General features: G+C 43.2%; 1 protein-coding gene and 1 pseudogene across 2 annotated transcripts in view; both read right to left on the bottom strand.

The window, feature by feature from the left end:
* The window catches only part of LOC118474219 (cytochrome c oxidase subunit 3-like), a 22,228-nt pseudogene extending 4,453 nt beyond the window's left edge, over positions 1-17,775 (bottom strand). The window contains exon 1 of the transcript XR_004853970.1: positions 1-17,775. This exon is cut by the window's left edge and continues 4,453 nt beyond it. The product of XR_004853970.1 is annotated as a cytochrome c oxidase subunit 3-like (transcript).
* LOC118474218 (ATP synthase subunit alpha, mitochondrial) overlaps positions 1-27,500 on the bottom strand; it is a 56,708-nt gene that overhangs the window by 3,577 nt on the left and 25,631 nt on the right. The window contains exon 1 of the mRNA XM_035963707.1: positions 1-27,500. This exon is cut by the window's left edge and continues 3,577 nt beyond it; it is cut by the window's right edge and continues 25,631 nt beyond it. The gene's annotated coding sequence lies outside the window, so the exon portion shown is untranslated.

Below are 27,500 nucleotides of genomic sequence, written 5' to 3'. Positions count from 1 at the left end.
CGGGGGACGACTACGAGGAAGAAAACGAATGAAGGCCTATTTCCTTTTCCCGGTGGTGGCTACCTCGACTCCAATAACAAAGAAGAACTGTAACCCGTACAGCCAATCTAGACTAGACGAAGAAGTTTCGATAGCCACACCAATAGACTGAATTAGTCCTTCTACCTGTCCGAAGCGCCTCTATCATTTGGCCGAGAAAGGCGTCGGCATAATAAGATAGGATAGAAGATAGAAGCCAGCTATGTGCCATTGTAAAAATGGTTTGCTATCACCTTGACCTAAAGAAAAAAGTTTTCTTCTATGGCTCCACTCGCTACTTTTTTTCCGCTCGTTCCCTATCTATGGTCGAGCACTTCGTTCATGAGTTGCTATCACTTTAGCTGTAATAACTAGAACTTCTGCTATCTTCTCAAGCAAGTTCAAATTGCTTTCCTTAGGACGAGCTTTTAAGGCAAAGTAGAAAGAGCTTATTTATTCGTCGATAAAAAGCCTTTACTTAAAACTAAAAAGGAATAGAACCGAAAGCTCTTTTCCAATATAAATGTCAACAAGCACCTGACAGACGCTCATCTACTTCCATTTCCTATTTTTTATCAATATCCTTCCCTTCCCTTCCCTTATAGTTATAGTTATAGATAGTATTCTTTCCTTCGCTTTTCTTCCTCTGGGCATCAAAGGAGGGCGTAGACCAATATTTCATTAAATAAAAAAGCTCTTCATCGCTGGAAACGGACTCGCTTCGCTAGCTCTAGGTGAATTTGCAAAACGGGGAAGAAGGGTATTTTATTTCGAAAGTCAACCGTTCCCGTAACCAGAACCGAACAAGGAAGCTGGGCGTAGACCCGTTACTTCTTACTTTACTACGGTGGAGGGGATGCCATTATTCCAATGCGTATTGACTACGTCGTAGGAACAGCGATAGCGATTGCGTGGGAACACCTTTCGCTCGAGGAGAGGAATGCGGACAACCGGCGAATAGTTTTCAGATGAAGGTACAGATCCGGATTCACGGATCAAAAAAGCAAGGAGCTCCTCATTAGAGGACAGACCCAGCGCTCGAGGATACGGATTCGATTGACCCTCTCCATTTGCTAGCGCTTGATACGAACCCTAGAGAATGTGCTATTCCCTTTTCGCTAGCTCACATGCATGTCCTATTCCTCATTCGCTACGGATATCCTTCAGCTTCCTGCTTCCGCTTCTTCTATATCTGATTCAACCTTAGCCGAGGAGGGTTCATTTTAGTTTCATATATATGGGAAATCCTTACTTCACATTTTTACCTTGGCTTGGGAAGTCACCACAGGATTTGATAAAACTCATCTTCATATATATGTATATGTAAAAGTAGTGCTTTCAATAACAAAACCTTTGCTTTGAACTGCTTTTCCAAGGATCTACACTGGGCTAACTTGAATCTGTTTACTTCACTTCTATTTGAAACTACTCCTCCCGTCGAGAGTTTCTTTCTATATGATAATTTGAGATTGCTCTACCGGACCTGAGTAGTAAGTGTTGACTCATGCGAGTCACTCCTTCTCAGCTTTGACTTCTTGGCTGGCTTGATGCTCAGTCTGGCCAAGGGGATGACCCCCTTTTCTCTACTTTACTTTGTTTAGCTTTGCGAATGATACTTTTTCTTTTAAATAAAGCTTTTTCAAAATTCTATTGCAGCACTTTTGCTAGAAAAAAAGCACGCACAAAAAGCACATTTCTTCCTAGTACTTTTATTTTTCACCCACCCATAGGAAAGATACGTAGCTCGGTCAGGGCATATCCTAAAGCCATTGCCTCCAGCCAGTAGTAGTGGTAGGTAAGCATCTTAAGTTAGGGGTGAAATTGCTTTTCTGACAAGGAAAGGGATTGTAGGCAAGCCTGTATAATTTCCTCTTACCTCTTCTCTGCATTTCCATCTTTCAACATATTCCCAAGCCTGGTGCTCGCTCGGTAATTTCTTGTTTCACTGCTGCCTCTAACTTATTTGGTTTAAAGCCTTCATTGTACGACTGAGGATTGGGTAGATGCTGATTCCGCGGCTCAGATTCAAATAGAACAGAACTGACCACTTTCGTCTGAATCATAATTTCTCGAAAGAACTCTTTCGATAATGTGTTTTTATTCCACTCAATTAGATATAGAGATGCTAGACTGGACTGTCTGCTTTCTTAGTGGACACGAGACCCTGCTCCTTCTTCTTTCTCATTTGCCTCTTTCTTGATCGTTTAGTTCTTGGCTTTCATCCCCAGTGAGTAACTACGGCACGAAAGAGTAACGTATAACGTGACGATCCTAAAAGAGAACCAAAAGCTAGGCAGAAGAAGAATTCCATTCAAGCGAAGAACAGAGTGAAAACAATCCGCGAACCGATGATCATTTTTCCACTGACTGCTATAAGATATAACTGAATATTTGGGTCTTTAAATGGCTTTTTCTTCTTCTTCCGTGATTCGGTATCAGAGCAACGAACTTCTAGGACTGATCTAGGTTGGAAGTTCGCTGGGGTTGCCTAGCGATATCACTTAGCTCAATCTAAAGATATCTGAGCTTGTACCGCATGGTTGGAGGCAAGAAAAGCAGAAGCACCAATGACCTAGCCACCGATCAGTATATTAGAAGGTTTTATAAGCAGCTCTTCTTAGCTTATATAACTGCACCGTATCCAACGTACGCTCATATAGGCTCAACTAGTAATACCAATGTAGGAACTCCGATTGGTTTCTCACAGGTCGGATCCAATAATATAATAAATAGACTTTATGGTAAGGAGAACGAAGCTAGCAAAGCCAGGCAGAGAGAGTTCTTCTTGATAGGAATATCGGGAGAAGGGCTTATTGATAGGAATAGAGAAGCATAGGAGGAAAACAGGGCGGATGACTCTATGACTTGTAAAAAATAGGGCTTGTAAGGAGTCTAATAAAACTAGAATCGTTACGTTACTTGGTATTACTAGTCTAGTAAAGTAGATATGTTTTTTCTCGCCCATTTTTCTGCCGTCTCATATGTATGAGTAGCAGTATTGGCATTGAAAGAACGTGGGTACAGGAAATAGGGCGGTGGGGGCTAGGCTAGGTCATGTGTCTATTGGGATAGGTAAGAGTTTATGGAGGTCTCACTCTTCTATGATATGGGTCTTTTGTACTACTCCTCTCTTCTTGTCGTACTCGTCTTTGCAGTGAAATAAATGGTTTTGGGTATGGAGAACTATGAGATAGATCACTTTCTTACAACTTGATTTATTCAAAGCAAACTAGATACCATATCTACAGGTCCGTTGGAGAACTCTAAGTAGTAGTTGAAGCAAGGCATTAGGAAGATAGGTCCCACGTAGGGAGGGGAGTTTCTAATTGGACGTGCATTCATTCCCTGGGGAGGGAGTACCGCTTTAAGTGCCGGATTTGTACACATAGTATAGTAAAGACATGAGGGTATTCAATTTTTGAATATAACATGAAAGAAACCTCTCTCCTCTAGCTGGAGAAAGAAGGCTGGTTCTCGGTAGTCGAGGAGAGGTGGAATCTTTCTTAGAACGGAATGTTAAGACACGACCCAACATGTTTCCAGGCAGGTAACGTATAGAAGACTGAAAGTTGAAGTTCCGGTGGGTCTCGTCAATCCTTCCTTATTGCGCCTGCCCCTAATTGGAGCTCTTCTTATCTATTTCTATACCGAGAATAGCTTTATTGACGGGCTGAACGAACCCCTCACTTGGCTAACTCAACAATCATATGTCTGAGAGTCTGGTCTAACTAAGCGGATTGGAGGCGGGCATTTTCATTTCAACGTAGCAGTAGGGAAAGTGATTTCGGGGGGTTAGTACACATGGGCAGTTGGGGCAGTTACAGGTAGTTAAGTTCGGTCTTATTCTTATGGGCAAGTGGTCCTAGAATCTCTCTTTCCTTCTCTAAAGTATAGCTTTACGAAACTAGAATATGAGTAAATATAGAAATAGAATAATAAATAAGAATATCATATAGCCGTGTATTAGTAAGGATAGGTTTTGGTGAGTAGTAGTTCTTGGCATTAGTAAGCTAGCTTCACTAGACTATCTATGACAGGAAATTAGGTAAATGCACAATATCTTTTCAATGAAGTGAATGAAGAAAGATTCATAGGAAATGAACAATAGAAAGAGTACTATTCTTCAGTTACTCTTTTTTCTTGTCTTAGAATAGAGAATGTGTCAATGGATTAGCTGACTTTACTATGTTCCTGTCTTCAAGTATAAGTGAGTTGGTGTCAACGAATAGTTGCTTATTGCACTACTCAGTGAATGAGATATAGCATATATAATGGATTTTTCTTTTCCTTTTACTATACTAACATTCTTCCTTTATTCTACTTACTTCTTTCTCGTCTGTGTCAATGAGAAGTAAGAGTATTCTCGTACTACGAAGAATAGGCAAATCTTTGATTTGGAAGAGTTTTTTACTCATATCTTTGGGACCTTTAAGAGGAAATGAGTGACTTTCTGCCGGAGAATAGTAGTCATCTGTACTCGTCTTTTGTCCTTCCATACTTACTAAGCAAACTAGGTCACACCTGGACAACTAGGGAACATAAGCGGGTGATCTAATGATTCAGTGGGGAAAGCTGTTCATAAGGACCGGTGAGATGGTACTCCCCTGTGGTATCCCAAGAACCGTATTCCCATGGGCATTTCCTCCAAAATAGGCTGTTTTGAGAAAGTAATCTATTAGCTGCACAAGTCCAGAGTTGTGTGTACCCCTAGTGAAAGAGTGGAGGAGTTCAGACGCATATCGATACCAAAGTGAGAAGCCTCTTAATGATGGAGAACCTGCCTCTGCCAAATGCCCAATACAAGCAAGCAGGGGGAGCGGATTCCCAGAGAGAATTCCCGTGTTACTCTGATATTAGAAATAGAGGAAACTAGCACTTTAGAAAGAATGCAGAAAAATGATGGAACTAGAACGAAGCTCTACAAAGTTCACAACTCACCATTGCAACCGTAGGAATCTCTCCGAGGGTAGTAGGTCGGGGGAGCACCTTCCCTTTGCCTTATGGGACCCTCGATCATACTCTTTTCTGATAGCCGGAAAGGAATGACCTAACTTACCACTGAGTAGGCGCCCTTTTTCTTTTCCTTCTAAACTAGCTGCTCTCGCTCTACCAGTTCGTACTGAACTTTCACTTTAATTTATAGGCGATTTGCATTATCCGTTGGATAAAAATAAATATCATAATCAAGTAGATAATGCGATGACTGCCTATCTCTTTCGAGAAGGAGTCCTTTTTCCGATACTTACTATTGGGGTAGGCTAAGGTTACATAGATTGTCTCCTATCTCTCCCCTGTCCTCTCGAGCTAATGACTAAACCGACCCACGACGAGAGGATCAACCACTGCCATAGAAAGAGCAGCGACTAACTAAAACCAAGGAATCCATCATCTGGCATATTGGCAATGGGCGAACTGTCCGAGTGTGGCGTGATCCGTGGATTCCCAGAGCCAGCACTCTAACCAACTGAGCGATTTCCCCAACTTTCAATTGCTAAAAACAGCAGTTCTTTCATTTCGGTATATTTATATATAGCTTTCGCCCTTTAGTTCAAACAAACTTCATCTCCTGCCCTGCCCTGCGTCGGCTCCTCAAAATGGCCTAAAGTACCTCGCCGATAAGCGAGTTCAACCACATCGTGAACCAATTGAAGTCGGTCGAGTACCCATTGGGCGATGAGTAGAAGGCACACTGCTTTTTTTTCCCTCTATGCCGGATAGTTGGTCCACAACCTTACTTATATGTTTATGTGGCAACGCCAAATTCTCTACTATACTATACTATACTAAGATGTTTCAGTTCGCTAGGTTGTCTCTTGCCTGCCCGTGCTACAATTCCTTACTCAAAAGGACTAGAGTGCTAAGCTGCCTTCCCGGCACCACCACTATAATGAATGGCTCAAACAAATAGGAGATGAGAGAGCCCTTTTGATCCTTTCTATTCTATAATATAAAGAGAAGCTTGTTCATCTATCTAGAGAATGAAAAGGAACTAATGCCACTGATAAGAAATACATAGACCGTACGCCCACTTACCACTCTACCACTTCAATTCCATGACGGACTTCTCCGATACCTAGCTTGAGAGAGATCACAGGCATGTGGTGAACCATACCGAGAGAAAGAGCACTGAAATGAACCATATCGAGCACAGGTCTCACTCTACAAGTAAAGTTCGATGAGCTCTTAGCGGAGTTGTGCCTACTATCTACTAAGTGTGTGCTAGGGAAAGAAAGCAAGCAGAGCAGTTCTCACTCTGTCCGGTGACCAAGAAAGAAAGCTTCAAGAATACCGTAAACAGATCAGAGAAACCTCATACCGAATCGCCACGTGAAAGCGGGGTTAAGGTAAGGCAGGAAAGACTGACGCCGAAAGATATGTTTTGAAGAGAGCTCCATCGGGTTGAAGCCGAATTGCAGAGAATCAAGATCTTCTACCTTTGTTTGTTCCATCAATGCCCTTCGGACTGGCCTAAGAGTTGGGTCCCTGTCTGTAATTATGTGGCTAGGTAACCCATTTATGGCTTGTGGTCTTTCTGCTTATGACGTAGCACTATTCCATCTTGTAAATAACGCCTTCTTTAAGGCGCTACTATTTCTAGCGGCATAGGTGCTTTATCACAATACGAAACATGTACATACGATTCCTATTTAGAGATATTCCTACGACGTAGTAAAGAAATTAATAACAAATACGAATACGAATTACGCCTACGAGCCAAGGACGATATATGTATATGACTACGCCAATACTTGACTTGTTTCAATCAATTCTCCAGGGCCCCTAGAGAATTGATTGAAATCGTACGTCTATCGCTATCCAGTGCCTTTTCATCGAGGAAGTACATCCGATGCTTGGCTCCGACAGCTGAGGCCACCCTTCCCTCTTCTAACTGGTATGTATGTGTATTGGACAATCCTTTCATCTTGTTAGCACTTACTTTTCCGTGCTACCCATCCATTCATTAACGTGAATATAAGAATAGGGCCCCGGATATCTTTGCCTCGAAGCCGGTGGAAGGTGAAAAGCACAAAACTAAGCCTTATCCATCCGCTGGTCTAAAGAAGACCTTTTCGGCCGATAGAGAGCTTATTAATAAAAACATTATGCAGGGGCTGAGAATGCGTTGACAGCTGAAGCAACAAAAGAACTTTTCCATAGATAGGCGTACGTACTATGGATGAATTACCACCTCCTTGGAGGAGTGAATGCAAGGACCACTAAAAAACGGATACTTTACCGAAAAGCCTTTGCTTCTTCTTTCGATTGGATAGAAGCTCATACTCCACTTCAACAACTGGTTTGGTGCTGATGTGTCCAAATCCCATGCTCCTACGCCGGGTTGATTGATGTGTCAAAGACTAATGCTCCTTCGAAGGTTTTGATAGGTAAAGCTGTGGCCCAAGAACCCACTACATCTAAGCCCAAGTCCAAACAAAACTAGACCCAAGAATGCTGGAATGAGAATCCTTACCCGTGCCGTGACGACCATGCATACTTTTCTGACCTATGTATGCCTTTCCTCGCCTACTTCGTTCTTGCTTTCCAAAGAAACTTATTTTATACTTGCTGTGGCTAATACCCCATAAATTCATTCTGAGCAGAGCTTTCTAGCAGATTGATTGAGCTATGTAAGAGTAAGTACGTGATGAGAATCTTGTCATCAAAGTGAAAGCACATCTTTGAGAGTTTCATATATTCCAATATGAAGTGAAAGGGAGTCAGAGGTTAGCAAATCCTTATCAAGGTGTCTTCTTTTGACTAGCCCCATTCCAGGAGAGTAGGTCTTGCTCGCTATCTTGAAAGCAGTCCTATACAACCGTACTCAGAATTCCACTTGGCATACCAGTTTCATATAAGGACCAGACTCTCCTATCTAAAGTGGAAATTGAGAAAGAAGTGTTGTTTCTTTCAAACGTTGCTTCATTGACTTCTGTCGACAACCTATTGCTTTTGGAAGAGAATATTGGAAGCGTAAGAATAGAATATAGAGCTTTGAGTTTAGGAATGCTGCAAGAAAAGAAGAAAATCAAGTATACGTTTGCTTGTTGGCTTGAGCACTCGTTTCAGAAGAACCTTCTTTTGGGATAACTCTTTCAGGCAATATCTCGCTGTAGCAGTAATAGCCCAATGGCTTCTAGTTGTTTTTTTTACCCTTCCGGGCTCTTTTCCCCCGGCGGCTAGTTTCAGCATAAAAGGAAGAAGTCGGGTCCGCGCGGTTCGCCTTTTCGAATGCAGCAGTGTTTTTGGCTTTGGCAATACCAGCTAGCTAGCTACTTACTTGTGTGGGAGTCCTATAAAGAAAAGCCTGAGTTATAGACTGACTAAAGAAATCCACCTAAGCCGTAAGTTTTTGTTACAGCTGGCACACCTGCTTGCAAACTAGAAAATCTGATTCTAGTAGAAAGTGGACTAAGTCTTAAGAGAGATAAGCCGGTCTTTATACACTGGCCCTACTTCGAATTCAGTCAGTGGCCAGATGCATTGTAAGCAATTCCAGTCCCAGCTGCTGAGGTGGCGTAGTCAGCCCTACCTATACCTAAGTATTGAACAAAACCAACCATTTATATTATCCTGCATATTAATTAATACTTTCGTTAGAAAATAGAAAAACCAACGGAAAATCAAGTCTCATGTTGCTCCTCAGAAAACGCGTATAGTATATAGTATATAGTATATAGTATATAGTATATAGTATATAGTATATAGTAGTAGTAGTATCATTGGCCAAAGTAAAGTCGATGGGACAAACGCTGTTCGTTAGAACTAGCATTTTGTTTTGTCATGGAATCAAGTCTATTTGTTCGAATGTTCTTTTTTTCGTTTCGTTGGAAAAACCTACGCCCACATATTGATCTTTAAGTCTCCTTTCTCTTTTGGGAGCAGAGCTGAAAAAGATGGACAGTAACGATCGCGTAATATCAATTTATCGGCCTCGTCATCGAAAGCGGCTTCCAATTGCTCGGAAATTCTCAGCTATATGGGGGACTTTGATGGTGAGCAAAAAGAATTGATCAAGAAATTGGTAAACTTTCGCATGATCGATGGTAAAAGAACGAGAGTTCGTGCTATTGTTTATAAAACTTTTCACCGCCTAGCTCGAACTGAACGCGATGTAATCAAACTTATGGTTGACGCCGTAGATAATATAAAGCCAATATGCGAAGTGGTCAAAGTAGGAGTCGCAGGTACTATTTATGATGTTCCTGGGATTGTAGCCAGGGATCGTCAACAAACCTTAGCTATTCGTTGGATCCTTGGAGCAGCTTTCAAACGACGTATAAGCTACAGGATAAGCTTAGAGAAATGTTCATTTGCTGAGATACTGGATGCTTACCGAAAGAGGGGAATTTCACGTAAGAGAAGGGAGAATCTTCATGGACTGGCTTCCACCAATCGGAGTTTCGCGCATTTCAGATGGTGGTAAAGTGATACCACATAAGGAGCTCTTCCTCATTCAGTCATACTCAACAAAAGTCAGAAATGTTTGACCCTGATCCTTTTTTCATCTTCATATAGAAAGAAAATCGGCCTTCCTCATACTCCCCCCTTCATTCATGGAGTTGGAGGAATCCACAAGAGGCCTGCCCGTTCATAATTGCATAAAAGAACCATTCTTTTTATGAAAACAAACAAGCAAGGGATTGAGCAACTAGCGCTAGGCGCATCCTCTTGCTGGGATGGTTTGAGACAAAGATTTTACTTTGACTTATACTTTGACTTATACTTAGGATTAGGATCAGCTTGCGAATTTGCAGCACCGTATCTATATCTATATCTATATCTATATCTATATCTATATCTATAGTAGAATCAAGGGCAAAGAAAGGCAAGTCTCATTAGCCTTCGTCGATGGGACAAACGCTGTTCGTTAGAACTAGCATTTTGTTTTTTCTCGGTAAGAAGGCTGCGTGTTCAACAATGGGTTCGGCAACTACCATCTGTAGTGACAAGACCGGTACACTCACTTGAAATCCGGTAGTAACATTGTGTTCTTTCACCTCTTATGAGTCTCGGAGCAAACAACAAAGCATCAGATGAGAAAAGGATCTTCTCAACCTCTTACGATTTCAATTGACCAATGCCATAGTATAGTAAAGATCCGCAGTACAGGTGTAACAGCAATCAAGCTACTAAGGATAAGGATAAGGATAAGGATAAGGAAGAAGTGCTCTTTATTTACAATATGGGCTTTCGTAAGCATAAATATCAAAAGAGAGGATACCACACCAGATACGGTGCAACATACTTGAGTGGAAAGAGGAGAGTTTTTCCTCCGAGGGCGAGTTCGATCAGGCAGACATCGCAATGGATGGTTCCAATAGGAATAGTAGTCCAGTGATTGTCAGTGCATATTCATTAGTATACGATACTTAATACTGTTGCATAGTCTAGGTTACCGAATAGGAATAGCATAGCAAAGAATCCTACGCTAAGGAATGTGTCACCTACTAGGTTCACAGTAAGGGCCGCCCTTAATAGCAGACTTGTTAGCTTGGAGTCGTGTATATCATAAGTTGATTAGTAGGTATGAGCTTACCCCGATACCTTCTCAACCTAGGAACATAATTAGGTAGTTGTCCCCAGCTACGAGCACAAGCATAAAGAATGTTAACATAGAGAGGTCTGAGAAGAATCGTTGGTTGTGTGTATCTCCTGCCATATCATATAGCTTAACGAGAAGATGTGTACTAGTGCTTATACAGTTACTACAGCGAGGTCTTCGATGAGCGGTTAGGCTATCGAATAGGAATCCTCAGTCAACTGTGCCATTCTGAATCGATTCAGCTACCAAGTCGAATTGATACAGGTGATCCTGATAGACCCACTTCATAGAATGCTACGTAAGATAGGAGAGCTGTTGTACACATAGCTACACAAGTAATAATATGTGCACCAGTTTTTCTTACCTTACGTCCAAGGAGTCCTGCACCCATTGCACCTAGCATAGGGAGAGTCAGAATAGACCCTAGGGCCCGAAGGACGATACATGTTAGCTTAGTTAAATTTCTCCTTGTAGACGGTAATATGCTACAAGAATACCTATACCTATAGCTTATTCTGCACCTGCAATAGCGATGATGTAGATACTAGATGTTTGTCCTACGATATCATCGAATGAGAATGAGCTTACAATCACTAGTACTGTCACAGCTAGCAGCATGATTTCAATTGAGATCAGCATGAGGATGATCTATCTACTTTCGGTTGAGGACGAATCCTAGGATACCGAGAAGAAAGAGTACGATAGAGAGTGTCATGTTAATGTTTGATTACCAGAGCAATGACCACAGGAAGGAAACCGAGTCAACACATTGCGTAGGGATAGCAATACCCAAATACTCTAACTCTAGGTAGTCTATGTCTGTATAGGTATGGGGAGGGAGATACCTGAGAGGATACATATAGGGCTAACTATATACAACCCTCACCTCGGGCCATCAGAGAGATCGTATGTATCACCAGCATCAGGATATGTATTTCGGAATTACGCGCTGGTGCAGATTTGTACGTTCAGGTTATCCATGACTTCATTAGTGTCACGGATTCGCCCGAACTTTTGTCGCATAGTGCTCTGCCGATCCATAAGCTGCACCAGCATTAGATAGACTAGAGAAGTGTTGTGCGACTTGCTTCTTTACATCCACTACATAGATAGACTTAGCATCAGCAGCTATACCATGAGTATGAGCAGATCGTCGATAATCCTTGGCATCAAAGGTAGCACCTCACAAAGTGGCCAACAAGTCTACCGGACCATAGACGAGTAGGTTAGGATCAAGATCTCGGGCTTCCATTAGACTAGGAGCTACTTCGATCTTCATACCGCGCGCATGTAGAGGAGTTTTGGCATCGCATCGAGATGCTTCTTATCTTAAGAGTACTTCGCTATTGCCGCTCTATGAAAGCAGGTATTGGATCTCTATTCCGAACGAGGAAAGAAGACTGAACTGGGTAGTTTATTCTGATCCAACAACTGGCTATTAACATTGGTTGATGCTTCATTCATACAAATCTCCTTACGGAGGATAGTCAAGAGAGTGAGTGGTTTCCCCTTAAGATAGAATAGCAGGCCACATGGTATAATCCCTTCCCTTATAGGACAAGGGATTAGAAGGTTGACAAATGAAGCCAAACGTAGTGATACTCTAGCACGGAGAACCAAGAAGGGTGCTTCTGCTACAACCAAAACCCTCTATCTCATGCCTACTTGATCTCATAACACTTATAGTAAGAATGAATCCCCTGATTATAGATTAAAAGGGATATTGGCGTGTAATACTTTGATTTCTTATATTTAACAAGAATCCTTGATTTATTTAATAAATCGCTCTTGCTTGCGCAAGGGATATGCTGATTCTTAGCATAGCTTTTTTACCGAATACAAGGATTCCTTGGCACCTGATACTGCTGAAGAGAATGATTTAGTGGAGGAGACTGGAGGTACTACGAAGAGTGTGAGGAGGGACCTAAGCACATTCGTGATTCTTAGTCTCTTGAGATCCGTGAGCGAGACCGAAGCTGGAGAAGGAAAGGAGGCAGCAAGACCTATTTCTCCGATAGATGATCTATAGCTTCATAGAGAGAGAGAAAGGAAGCTCTCCTTCACTACGTTCCACCAGCTTAAGTAAGACATCGATACCCAGCATACCATTATGACTAGTTAGGGCGATCCCGCGCGGGAAGGCTATATCTGACCTTTGACTTTGCTGTTTCCACCTCTGCTTGCTCTGATGCGGGCAAGTAGGAAGAAAGCATATCAAGGGCTTTCCAAGATGCTTTACAATACATTACAACATGTGATAAAGATAAAGATAAAGTAGTGAAAAACTTTTCACTCTAGAAGTAAGAAATATATCTTCAGAAAGGCAAACGGGATTTATTCCGTAGCGTGCATCCCCATAAGGGCTGATTCGCTTTCCAGACTAGAGACCCTGTGCCCTTTCTTCGAGCTTTCACTCATAGATTCGCACTGCTTTTGTTGAAAAAAAAACGGCCAAAGCATAGTGATCCACCGCTTATTCGAGTTAGTACAGGAAAAAGAGCCAGATAAAATTACTATTTTTCGTAAACATGGTTTTTCTATTTAGTCGGTTCGAGCACGCTCATTAAACTAAAGAGTTCATTTCCCTATTTCCTCATTCAATCACCAAAACGAAAGTAGTACTTTTCTTTTGGAAGAAAAAGTTTTGAAAGACACTTTCTTCTTTACAACGATAGCTCGCCTTACTGCTCTTAAATCCCTACTAGCCATCTCTTCCCTCCCTCGCCCAGGCAGGGCTGGTGACATCTAAGGAGGATGGAGCACCTTCCATTGAAGAATAGGCATGGAAGGAATGCCCTATTTATCTCTTTGATAGAAGAAGCAGCTTACTTTCCACACCTTGCCTACTTGACAACGCTTTTATATGGAGTGGCTTCAACCCATCACGCATGAAAGTGCCAAAGGATTTTCTTTACGACAACTCAGAGTCGAATTGGTCCTTTGCAAGTGGACGCCAGCCGTAGAGCCCTAGTTCTAGCCTACTATGTAGAGTAGAGTAGACTCTTACTTGAAAAAAGATAAGTTAAGAAATCAATTCTTATTCGCTTTTCACTTTCACTACTGGTCAAAGCTCGTCCTTAGAGACTACTGCCTTACTTTCAAGAACTCACTAGGGCTAGCTTATTAGGGATAGGTTATTCAGCTTGCTGACAAGGTTAGTGCTTACCAGGCTATATTCTATCAATAAAATTGCTTAGGGATAAAAGAGATTGTCTTATCCTACTTAGGTATTAGGGTTTAGATGACCTCCTCATCCTCTTGAGTATGATGCAATTACATCGGCCCTCATGTATTATTGCATCAATACCCCATCATAGGCAAGTTTACACACTGGGACAACATAGGGTGGGCCCCACCAGAGAGTAGCCAACAGAACCAAGAACAAGATCTAGCAGATGGTGGGAGATTCTCGCTCGTGATGAAACTATCATCTCCTACGAGAATATGCACTACATCGGCATCAATCAACCTGGCTTCGCGTTCTATTCTTACGATAGGGGGGCTCAATCTCGTCAGTCTCCTGGATTCCAGTCATGTCTCTACCATCGGTTTCTCCCTTTTCTCCGGCTGGCGTAATAAGGAGGGAGTCAGAGACTACCAACTCGACAATGTTGGCTCGATCATGTTTATATTGGCAGGAGGAAGTACAGCATGCTTCTTAAGCTTATTTTCCAAGGCGCGGCTGAGAGTTATGCCGAACGGAGTGAAAGTCCTGAGTGTCTTTGGTTTTCCGTCAGACAAGATATTCACTTCACTGTTCTTGCTTGTTCCCCCCAGGGCTATCTTCTTTCCTTTTGGATCTGCCTCTTTGACCTGTGATCCATGAGTCCCATCCCATTGTAGATAGCATCTTCAATACGAGTGGCTGCTTCAATCAAAGAGCGTGGTCATCGCTTGGAAATAGAAATAGTCATGGTATTGCCTACTCATGTTATTCATCATTATCCGAACTTGTTCCTTTTCTGGGGAGAGATCAATCACTTGGGCTGCTTTGGCCTTCCAACGGGCCAGGAAATTGGTCACAATCATAAAAGACCTGAACCGGAGGTGCTTGAGGTGCAGTAGAAGGAACAGACTTTGATTGATGAGAGATTTTGGATAAGAGTTCATAAAAGGCGCTAGCCTGTTTCATGGTCAGGAAGGGAAAGGAAAGAGCTGGGTTTCTAACAAAAAGGAAACGTTTCCGTAGGAAAAATCTATCACATGGAAACTCGAGTAAATAGAAGTTTTTTTCAATCCTTGGTTGCAATGGTTCAATCGAGAGAAGAGCAAGTCAATTTCATAAATTGGAACAACCACATCAGCTTCATTCTTTTCGCATAGGGGTAGTTTTGTCAACTCGCCTGAAGACCACTGGAATCGTAACCAATACCCCTGGCCACACAATTCAAACCTACCAAACTCTAGTACTTACATCCCTAACCATTATCCACCTTCTCTCATTCTCTCTCTGCGAATGAGCTAATGCTTTTTTTTTCGATCCCTGCCACACCCGGCATCGTGTTACCATTTGATGACTTCTTAGGGGGACAGTTTAAGTAAGAGTAGGGATAGTTGAAAGAGTAGTTAGATGAGTCCTGACTCCTGCGTATTTGTACGAGATACCTTAGAGCTTCAAAGTGACAAAGTCCGGTGTGAGGTTAATTGAACATATTGAAATATGGGTCCCCACACAAATAAAGTAAGAAACCAGATTTTCCTTAAGGAATTGGCTCTGAGGCCCGGCAACTCGAACTTTCCTAAGCAGGAAGGAAGGAAAGATAAAATCAAGATCTTTCTTTATTATTGCATCCCTCTATCCCTTACGATCTGATCTATGTTCTGTACCAGTGTGAATACATACTCTTTAGGCTGGTTTCTTTACCGATTCAGTGTCCCTGCTTGACTTGCTTGGATTGCGTACAAAGCTTCCCCATATTTCTTATAGGGATGATGACCACTGACATTTGACATTGTCTTCATTCGTTTACTGCTGGCCTGAATATTCCATAATTGGATGGATGCCCGAGCATATGCTCTTGTAGGTGCCGTAGCCCATTCTCTCCAAAGAAAGGAAGCAGGAAGCGATCCATACGTTTTGTCTGGTTGGAAGAAGAAAGAAGCAGCGAAATTACGGTGCCTAAAGAATGGGGGTTGAAGTGAGGACATGACAGAGTGTGCGGAAAGCAGGCTTGACCTAACTAAAGTTACGGCGGAGCACTGGGCTGTAGATTTTCAAGTGGGAATAGGAATAAGCGCCTCAGAGTGTTAATTTTCCGATGAGTAGGGAGACTTACTCACTCTTGAAAAGCTTGAATCATCCGAGAATCCTAGTTTATTTTTTTTTTATGGAACACCCGCTTGCTAACTGACTTTTGTCAAGCCCGTCTCCACGAGATCTATTTTCATCCGAGGGAGGGGCAACGTCCCAAAGCTGGACTTCCCGCTGGAAGCTCCCTATTCTGAGTGGTTGATAAGCCTGCTCATACGAGAAGAGCCCTAGTTTTTTCGGAACCACACAATTGAGAGTGGCCCGATGCACCGGAGCCGTGTGACCAGCCACGAACAATCGATGCGTCTGCCAAACTACTTCAAAAAGGAAAACACGAGCTAAACCAGTAAGTAGTTGCTTTGCTTTGGACTGTGATTTCGTAAGCGAATTGCTTTAACACTCCTCTTTCAATCAGCAGACCAAAAAATAAAACTCGTTATTCCACGCACGTTATTAGTAGTTAGTATTAGTAAAGGAAAGACAAAAAAATAGCAATCGAGTAGTTCAAACGAGTATAGATTTCTACAGGTAGACATCAGGTTAGGTTAGTAGAACAGATAGACAACGAACAAGTAAGGGGGCAATGCTTACTCCCACTTAAACTTCTCCAACAATGCCGAGGGGTTGATACCTTCTACCCTTTCAATTCTATTACCAATAGACAGCCCTTACGTTTATTTTGCGCGGATTGGGGAAACACCTACCTTAAGCTACGCAATTTCACTCTTTAGGGTAGGGATTCTGGAGACGAAGCATAATCTAGAGACGAAGCAGACACCACAAAACCATCTTCAGGTTCGAACCCAACTACGGAAAGTAGAAATCTCCATTCCTACACTAATTCGGCTCTTTTCTTGTCTCCGGACCTGTGAAAAACCACACTCGTACCAACACCCACGGAGAACGTTGCACCTCTTAAGATATTACCCAAAACCAGGCATATTCTCATATGCTTCACAACAACTAACGTTTATAACCAACAACAACTACTACCAACGAGAAACGTTACCTTACAACGTTTATAAACTAGGAATCAAAACACAATTCCATAATAATACAACTACCTACGGCAGCTTCGTTTTGCACACAGAGGAGGATGATCGTTATTTAAGATTATATGTGAATTGCTAATATTAAATAGGATTCCATTCTCTTAAAGTTCTCTTTGTCTTCGAGCTTTTATTCCTCAATCCACTTATTCGTTCCCTTCTTTCATATACCTCCCCACCAATAAATAGAGACAAATGGGAATAACCGAACCACGTCTACAAAATGCCAGTACCATGCAGCTGCTTCAAAGCCAACGTGATGCTTCTTGGTCAGATGACCAAGATATTGGCGAATACCACATACGATCAAGAAAAGAGTACCTATAATCACATGAAAACCATGAAAGCCAGTTGCTAAGAAAAAGGTAGAACCATAAATACTATCCGAAATAGTGGAGGGTGCTTGGTAATATTCCATTCCTTGAAAGCCAGTGGATACTAGAGCCAGTAAAACGGTTGCTACTAAAGCGTAAACTGCTCGTTTTTCCTTCCCCGCGAGTATAGCATGATGAGCCCAAGTTACGGCAGCTCCGGATGAAGGGAGAATAGGGGTATTAAGAAGAGGGATTTCCCAAGGATCTAAAACCCCAATCCCTTTTGGGGGCCAAATACCTCCGATCTCTACCGTAGGTGCCAAAGAAGAATGAGAAGAAGCCCAAAAAAAAGCAAAAAGGAACATAACCTCCGAGACTATGAAGAGAATAGAACCATATCGAGGTCCTAATTGTACAGCTTTTGTATGATGCCCTTCCAACGTGGATTCACGTAGAACATCCCGCCACCATACGAACATGGTATAAAGGAGAAATATTAGGCCCAAACTGAGAAGTGTTGCACCCCCTTGAAATGAGTGCATGTACATCACACCTCCTACGGTGGTTGCCAAAGCTCCGAGTGAACCCGAAATAGGCCATGGACTTGGATCTACCAAATGATAAGAATGCCTCTGAGATTCAATCATAAACCACTTTGCCCCGGTTGTATGTAAACCCCCCTTCACCCCCATCCCCTAAAGTGGTAAAGAAGGAGGCTCTTCTTTGTCTCATTAGGACAAACAAATAGGAAGGGATAGTTCTTTCATTGCATTGATAGAAGTGATACTATCAAAAGATCTCTCTATTATTTTAGAGAAGAGTCGGCGTTGGTTCTACCAACGAAACGAAGAAGTTTTGGATTGGTCTTTATCATGTCATGGGATAACCCCCCCGAAAGAAGAGTGCAAAGACCAAGTTCCCATTTCCTCCGTTCATCCACGAGAATCGATATTCGTTCTTTCCACTTTGAATACGTCAATTCTCATCCGTTACTTGAGATTCGATACGTAAGATACGTCATTTCTCATCTGTAACTTCCATCCGATAAGGGCAATAAAGCCAAGGCAAGCTCATATTTGCGTATCTAAAGGCTTGGTGTGGAGTTTTGGGGAGGTTTCGGGAGATGAAAAAAGCCTACTTTTACAGCTAAGTGATTAGGACTTGACCGAAAAATATTGCTCTCAAAACATGCATTTATGAGGTAAACTAGAAAAACACTACTTTTGACCCAGTGATCCGCACTTTTTTCATTGGAAATCGAGTTTCCTTAGGGAAAAAGGACTTGCTAACTTTTGCAGCTATATGAAACGGACTTGCCTACTTTTGCACCGAAGAAACTCAAAAATAGTCTTTCTCAAAACAAAAGCAAGGTAGGATTTCTACGAAACAAGCCCGGATAGGTAACTAGGCGGATAGGAAGGATTTCTACGAGCTTCAGTTCATGAATTGAAATATGCATGCATCCCATTCATAAGGAGTAGCTGGCTATCCGTGTGCAACACTCATTTCTTTCTAGGAAGATAAGATCCCGCTCTAAGGCATTGGAGCTGCTGGAATATGATACGAAAATACAGATTGATGTTTCTGCTTCTCCTCTCTCGGGAATAGTTTACCGACCGGGCCACCTGTAAATTCTTTAGTTAAAACAGGCCTCGGGAGTAGTCATCCTAGTATCGAAAATCATCTTTTTTTCTTTCCGCGTTGATTCTCCGATTATACGATGGCAACATGTGTGAAGTCTAGTACCAGATCATATCGGGGATAGCTAGCTCATCAGCAGTTCATTTCTATGTATGGCGAGAAGTCCAACTGTCAAGCATGGCACGATTCCAGAATCATCGCTTGGCTGCTGCTTAGATGAGATGAAACCTGAGCTGACTTCTCTGTTGGCCAGGCCTGCTTCTTAAGTGAACTCATCCATTCCCTTGATTGATTAGTACAGAAGGAGGCGATATCGTGTCAATTCCCTAAAGAAAACCGTCTTTTCCAATGATTTAGGGCCCATACCCCAATAATGATGACGAAGAGGTCTTCCTGCTTCACTTCAAAAACAGGGCTTCCTGACCCGAGAAAAGAGTGCACATGGAAGTAGTTCCGCTCAATTCTCCAATACGACTTCGGGTGTGACCCCAACCCCACCAAATGGTGATCCTCGAGACCAAAGGGCATTGAACGAGAGAGAAGGAAATCGTCCACAGAGAATCGGAGTATCCGGCCTAGTGATAGTTAGAAAGAGTTGGCCAATACAGAATCTCATGCGCCTCTCATTGATGAACCCCTTTTTCCTTTATCCTCTACTGGTGGCTGATTGATTGAGCGCCGGTCTCACTCATTCTTTATGAGCGGAAGCCATGCACCTATCACCTATAACCGGAGAAGTACTATAGCGCACCTGGGGAAGTACTATACGGCACGGCACCTTCGGCGAGGACTCAACTCAACAGAGAATGATTTGACAAACATTGATCCGCCAGCTCAACTCTGAAAAAGAAAAGAGGAGAATCTCTCTAGCTTGTGGAATCACTTCCCTGGATGCTTAGATAGCTCGAGAAAGTGCGCCACTTCTCCCTGAGAATCTAATCTATGGTATAAAAACAGATAAATAGGCTCATTAAGTGAAGTGAGAACAGAACTCGATCTTTGCTAGGCGTGAGAAGAAGATATCGGTCCTTTGGCCATCGGGAGCAGTGGTAAAGAAATCCTTTGAATGGATCAGTGAGTTCCGGCACGATTGCTGGAACGAACGGAATCTACGGGAACGAGATCTTTCTGTTGGCACGATATCTTTCAGGAACTGCGCTAAGGACGAATGCTTGATTTGCAATCTTTCAAGACGATTTTCTTGTAGCAGATGTGGAATCCAGATTGGCATAACGGGTTCTACGTGAAGTCAGCCGTTCGTCATCATTTGAGGGTTCGGGTCGGGATCATGGCCATAAATCGCTACTTTTTCCACTAGAGCGAATAGCATTCTTCGAAACAGGCACGCACAGGACTTGAAGCAGAATCAGAGAGTGATCCCTTTCCAACAGACTGATCGAATTCCAGTGATACACTACGCCTGGCACTATTCGTCACATTAGTAGTTAAGTTACTCATTTGTTACGAACAAAGAGACGCTAGAGATTCTATGAACTTCAGATCGATGCCATTCACTAATCTCAATCGTCTTTCTATGGATTTCTGGGCCGATGGGCGATAAACCTTCAAAGTCGCTGCTACGGGCTCTGTGGTGCGTCTCAGAGCCCTTCCCCGTGGGGGGTTCCCGTTCTGCTAATCTTGCTATCTTCCCCAGGTTTGCTCGTTTCGATTGGAACAAGAAGTCCGTATTGGTATTTCTTGGTATTGGTAGCAGATGTGAATGAATTGCAATTTCCGAGGAGTAGTAAGGACGAGTAGTAGCTGTGGATGCCAGTGTGGAAGATCATATTCTCACAAGTGAATACGGACTTCCGTTCCGGATTGGGAGATCTGCCCTGGCTAAAGACATCGAACTGTGGATCAGTCGTGAATCAAATCGAAATCAGAAATAGAGGAATAGAGTCATCCTCACCACAACAAAGCTATGGGTCGGCTTCAAGCCAATAAGTAGGAAACCATGCAGGTACGAGAAAAAACAAACCCATTACTTGATTCAGACACTTGAGGAAGGTGTCAACGGACGGCACAGCTCCTCAGAGGCAACCCATCAAATGGATCTTTAGCGGCTCTAGTCTAGCCAAGGGAACGGGTATCACGTATTTCCTTGAAGGCAGCCTATAACCAAGCGGAGATGCTTCTGCCTTTTGGGGAGGCCTGTTTGTTGTACAAGAGGAGAAGGTTCGTATCTCCTTTCCGAAAAGATGCATCTATTTTCCTATCTTTGGCCAAGGTAACCCGTATTGGACAAGCTTGCCTTTTGTGGGAGCATCGTTTCGAAAACTAGTCTAATTGATTTCTTTTTATTTAGGAGATGCTTTTCCGTTACTTGACTTTCACTAGTGTGATGCCGATCTCTTACTCGAATGCTTCTGCCACTTTAGGAAGGGATAGAGGAAACAAACTGGGAATAGGAATTGATAGCGGTAGCTGTAGATAGGAGATAGGAGTGCGGACCAACACAAATACTCGAATAAACTGAGCCCTGGCGATAAGAAAGTATTTCACAAGTTCCGAAGTGCCGTTCAATTCAATTCAAGGAAGACGCATCCCTGAAAGAAGGTCGTAGGGAGAGAGGGTTCTCGATACCGGGCATGGAAAAGGCAGAGAAGGTTCTCGATACCGGGCATGGAAAATAAGTTCCTTTGGGCTTTTGAGTCGGAGGAGACTGGCCACCTTTCCTACGCAAATCTTCAGCGCAAATGCAAATATGACTTGAGATTGGAAATAGCAATTCCAGGCATCCATGCTTCTTTAGGCCCAGACCCTATAAACCAACTTTAGGAAATCTTATGAAATACGCCGGTCTTAGTCTTAAGCAGCCTAGCACTATCGATCAAAGCGACAACCCTCTAAATAAACTTCCATTTTCTTGAACACGGGTAAATGCCATTCTATCTCAACTATGGCGCATTTGACCGAGGTTTTCGTCTCAAGTCCACTCCTGAAGCCCTGCCGATTGAAGCAGAAAGGCTCTTCTTATTCTTTTTAGGGTATGGTATCGGACTCGAAACCTTCAAAGTCGCTGCTACGTGCTCTGTGGTGCGTCTCAGAGCCCTATTCCATGTGGGGGTTGGAAGACATTTATTTGATCCCAGAGGGAGGAATAATTAGACCTCCCTCTGGGTTGAGGATACGTAGCAGTGGAAGATGCCGGTACATTATACGTCTACTCACTTCCTAAGCAAAAATCACGGCAAAACTTTCTTTCTTTTCGAAAACTGGATTCGGGTTTCCAGAGGTAGGGCAAAATACGGGGTTTCTTCCCTCGATCAATCATCCGGCACCTTGACTCGTAGTGCCGCACTGGCACTGATCTAGACTAGAGTTCGACACCCGTGCTTGTGAGCGAGGTTTTCACTTCTCACTCGTATTGATTGATGCCGTGGACTTGCCAGAGAGGAATATAGGAAGGAGTGTCAGCGCTATTCAATACTTTTTGGTGTCGACGGAACTCAAGCAAGGAGTTCCCATCAAAAAGGTGAGAACGAACTCACTCGATCTTTGCTAGAGGTATTGGCCAACGGTGCGGCTTCTGAACCAGACTAGAGAAATGCTTGACTGCCCGATATGAGATCCGCTATACTTAAGAACTGTGGCACTTGTTAGGTCTGGGCCAGGTACGAGCACTTAGAGGTTTGAGCAAGCATTCATGCAGAACGTAATCTGAACGTAAGTTTTCGATTAGTGAATGATGTGAACCAGTGGAATCTCGTACTAGATAGAGACTGCCATCCATCCGGACTAGAGGGCTATCTACATTTCTGTGCTCGTATCACCTTTCAAAGACAGGTTTCAATGGGGGTCAAATCTTTCTTCCCTCGGAGCTTTGAAGCTGTTTGGTTCGCCATTAGAGCAGCACCTTTCTCCGCTAAAGCCCATGCTTGGAATAATAGGGTTCAGTGATCCCCGGTCTCTGGGGAGTCAGTCTCGTATCCAGTCCAGAACAGCTCGTTTAGTCAGCAGGCTTATGCGCTAGTCGCCATCTCCAGATCCGGCTAAAGAGTTCGTTTACCCACACTGGCATCAACTTAAACTACTTCTCTCTTTTATGTGGATTGCTATCCTACGACGAGCTGTGCTTACTCCCCCTAAGTGGCATACTTGCGCCTGTGCTTGAAATCAAAAATATATTGCCTTTCCACAACGGATCACATTCCTCTAGCCATGACTGAGATCTATCTTCTACCAGGACACGGATACGAGTATAGTGCCAAAGAGTAATGCCGCGAAGAGGTCAACCTTTGCTTCCGAAAGCCACTGTTTTATGTTTATGTTCCTGAGGTCCCTCCTCTCCAGGGGTTCAACAGAAGGAGTTTAGGCCGGTGTCCGCCCTCAAGAGTGCCAATCCTGAGATCTTAGAGTTGTAGACCGAGTCGAGGGCTGCTTCTCAATCAAGCGATCGGCAACAGCCACGAGAGGAGAGTGCACTATTCATTCTAAGTGTGGGATGGGATCAGCTTCTAAGCTTTTAAAGCCCCCCCATCTGCCCAAATCTTATTAATCTCAAGCGGACCTGGTGGTTGGAAATACTATTAGAGGCATAACCTACGTACGTGTATCATTAGGTGCCGGGTGGGTAAGTTCTTTCAGCTGCAATATGGGGCTTCTTCTTTGTTGGAAAAGCTTTGATAGAAACGGCAGGCTTCTACCAATGGAAAATAGGTCGAGACCACGAACACTAGACACTAGGAGATTGCTTTCGCCGTCGGCATATGCGGAAGTATTCGTTCTTTGAAATATTCGATCCACAAGCAAGCTCTAGTCAAGTGTATTCGAAGATACAAAGCATAGCTAGGAACAATGCAAGATTACACAGACTGTACCCATGATAGTAGTGGTGGCTAATGGAAATTGAATTTCCACTTTTTCACATAAATCACTACAAGGCCTGAAGAGGAAGTAAAAGTCCCCAATGGGTGAGATGATGTGTGGCTCAGCCTCTACTCAGATTGAACGTTCTGAAAAGAGCAGTTCTTGAGGGGATCTTGTACCAATGGTGAAGATTGAGGCAATGGAACGCCTAAACCAAAGAAAGAAAATAAAGCAATTAAGGCATTTGATACTAATGGATATAGCCCTAGCCTTCAGAAAAGGAAATCCAATAGTGCGTCCGTGTCCAATTCGAAGTAAGACCCCATTCCCATTCCAGTTACTTCATAATGTGCCATACCTGATTATGGCCACGATTCCAATTTTACATAAAACCAAACCAAGGTCTGGCGAATCCTCTTCCCAACTGGCCTGGAATGAGATCCAGAAAAGGACCTGGCAAGAGATACGTCTGTCTTGTTGTGATGCGAGGAATAGGCGAATCTGTCGTGATAGAAAACAACCCTTTGTTGCTATGCTAATGGATCTGCTCAGGGAACTGGCCAGGGTTCAGTTGAAGACAGGAATGGAAATGTTTCCCAACTAGAGCTACGGCACTTTTCCAATAAACGGAAGCTCAAGCCAAGCCTAAAGCGAAGCATCCGCCTCCTCTTTACTAGCGAGTCTAGTTTCCTACAGGGCAAGGGCGTAGACTGGTTTCGAGTCCTATAGGAGGATCAAAGTATTAGAGCTCAAGTAGTTCTCTTACGACCTAGTCAATACGCATTGGAATCATGGCATCCCCTCCACCGTAGTAAAGTAAGAAGTAACGGGTCTACGCCCAGCTTCCTTGTTCCGGAAATGAAGGATCCATGCAGAAGTGGACTCTCTTTCCGTTCTGTTCAAAGAGTTGGCCTGGTATTCTAGTTACTCTAGACCTATTCCCTTCGAAATAGAAACTCTTGCCAGAGCTGAGTAGAAATCATCATTACCGCCGCATTTACTATACTAGACTAGCGCCTAAGATAGCTATAAACATGGTATGTCTTAGAGCGATATGAGTATTCTTTACCAGCACCACCCAGGGATCCAACCACAATCAGAAATGGATACGTTATAGTTTCCATCCTTGACTTTACTAGTCCTATAACCGGCATCCAAGCAAATAGACTTGTCTTTCTCTTTCTCTTTTTCCCTAGTCCCTAGTAATAGGAGATCCTTCCTGTTCTGGATATGTCCTCTATTCCATCCGGTTTGGACACAGATTGTCAACGGTGAGGTGACATGACCTTGATCAATAGATCCCTTACTCTGGTCCCTAGTTCCTTACCTATTTGATAGGGAAGCGTTTCGATATCACCTACCATGAACTCAGATGGTGTTTGCTGACGAAAGAAAAAGGCTGGTTTTGGCCCATAGTGAGCAGCACTGGCACTCAAAAGGGATCCTTCCGCCTGCCGGGAATAAGTACCGGCACCCTTACAGGAATCAAATCTCTTGGAACGAGATCAAGGGCCGAAGGAAGTCAACTGCGAATCGGTTCGGTAGTGAAGAAAATATCTCTTGTCTGCTCTTCATCTTCAGCAACGCGTGATGCGATAGTGCCAGAGAATATCTTCTCTTCTCTTGTTGGTAGGAAAGCAGTGGTGAATGAAAAGCGGTTCTGTTCCCTTCCGGGTGAATGGATGGGAAATGGAAATAGACTAACACTCACACAAAAGAGACAAGGAACCAGAAATGCTTACTACTGACCAGCTCCTATTCCTATGCCAAAGAGGGATTCGAGTTTCAGGGGTAGAGGGAAGCTTTAGGAAAGGATAGATGCACACACAATCTGATAAGCCTGCCGACTAATCTCCCTAACAACCGGCGCTGGATACCTGAGACCCAGCTGGCACTTCTCTTGATCCAAGCGTTGGTCTAGTTTCCATCGGAAAGTTATATGTTCTTGTTAGGCGGTAGCAAGCAGTATCAAATTTCTGTCGGTTCAGTTCAGAGAAATAGGTCTAAATAAACCGGGCTTGTCCCGTAGATTGTACTATCCCCCTTGCCCAACAGGAACTGGAACTGGAGCTCTTGCCTTCTATTTCAATTAGTTGCTTGATGGAAAGCAATAGGCAATCGGCTAGATTGCACATCCAACCTGTTCACTGATTTATGCTGCAGGCACTTCAGAAACCTGAGCTGGGTTAGGTAGCGGTTCCACTTCTCAAGTTTGGAGCCTCTAAAGAATTCTCCGCCTCAGGATCTGGGTCATAGAATTTGAGCCATTGGACCTTCCTCTTTTCTTTCGAAAGGACCTTTTCTCTAGGACCGAACAAGAAGATCCATACTGTCTACTTTTGAACTATGTAGCTATTGAGAAATCTAGTGCGGAGCCAATATCGTGTTCATGGTGGCCGGCGCTTCCGAAAGACATCACGTCCTTCTCTTTAGTTTTAAGCAATGTGGTCTTCCCTGGTTGAGTGAGTGAGCCCGGTACCTACAGCCTGATCTAAGCAGTATTCCGAGGGGATAGAAACGGAAAGCAAGACGAAATCCTGTGTTGAAAAAGAACCTTGCAAGGAAGGAATGAAGCTATGGATATATTTGAGTAAAAAGAGGAAATTGAAGCCCAATCACAGTGGTGAGCAGAGCCCTCGTCCCCGATATCGATATTTATTTTCCTTCGCAATCCATTCCTTAGAACCACTTAATCGGATTTTGAAACAGGCAGCTAAAGAGAGTCCCATGGGCATGCATGGGGGGAGAGTCATTCCTAGCGGTAGGTGGGTCGTTTCCTGCGTCTTATCATGGCAAGGACACTTTTTACAGGTCCATCAAATAGAAATCCTTCTCTTCTGGGAAACCTAAATTCTAAACCAAAGTGGTGAACTGGTTGGCACTCTGCACTCTTCTACTTCAGTTTCTACCCCTGTCCTGTGGTATAGGCAAATGCACTTTACTAGTTATGCGGCCCGCCCTAGATTACCAAGTTCCTCTTGGAGGAGGAGGTACCAGTGCCAGTTTCTAGAATCGTATAAGGATCTGCTTCTCTTCTGCTTCTGCCGCTCGCTCTCGCTATAGTAGGTAACCTCCCCTCCGGTCGATAAACAAGAGAAGTATGTGGCAGCTCGGTGTTTGTGATTGAACTGATATTTATGTTATTCCTCGCATCGCAACAGGACGGATCTTTAGATTGTACAGTAGGAACGGAAGGCCCCGCACTCTCTTTCCTTGGTTCTTACTTCCGTTCGTGGTAGGACCTCCATCCTTCCACTCACTCATACTGTCCGTCTCATACTCATAGTACCTATATTCCTATCTTATCCTATCTTTCTTTTTTAACCGGACAAAGAAAAGGGAGATTGTTCTACGATTTTCCTCAGTGCGGAAAAGGTGCAAATATGTCTCGTTTTTCTGTCTTTTTTCATCGTTTTTGATGGTTTTTCTTGTTTGTTTTTCAGAGGGAAAATAAGCCCTTACTTAGATGGGGTGAAATGAAAGAAAATGAAACGAGTTGACTGCACAGTAGAATATGGGGAGTCGTCTAGTGAAGTTTGAAGGAAAGCCCTCTGGGGGTTAGGCCAATCCAAGAACTGCTTGCTTCCCCCATTTCTACTGCAAATAGCCAATGCCATCAACAACAACTCTGCGTTTCCCAGAACGATAATACGACCGAGAAAAGGAAGGAGTAGCATTCCTAGAACGATTCGCTTTACTCTTGACGGAAGTCCCTTCCTCTAATTGGGTAGCTTGACTCTTATCTTAGAATGAATAGCCTGCTGCACTAGAACGATAATACGCCTTTCCTAGAACGAGAATACGACTGATCTCCTATTCCTCGCTAGAGAAGAGATTCTTTGACAACTGCTCCTATTCCACGCTAAAAAAGG

The sequence above is a fragment of the Zea mays genome, unplaced genomic scaffold (assembly GCF_902167145.1).
Source record: "Zea mays cultivar B73 unplaced genomic scaffold, Zm-B73-REFERENCE-NAM-5.0 scaffold_23, whole genome shotgun sequence".
In the NCBI taxonomy this organism is placed as follows: domain Eukaryota; kingdom Viridiplantae; phylum Streptophyta; class Magnoliopsida; order Poales; family Poaceae; genus Zea; species Zea mays.
The sequence above is the reverse complement of the archived record's forward strand: the minus strand, read 5'-3'. Positions and strand labels throughout refer to the sequence as shown.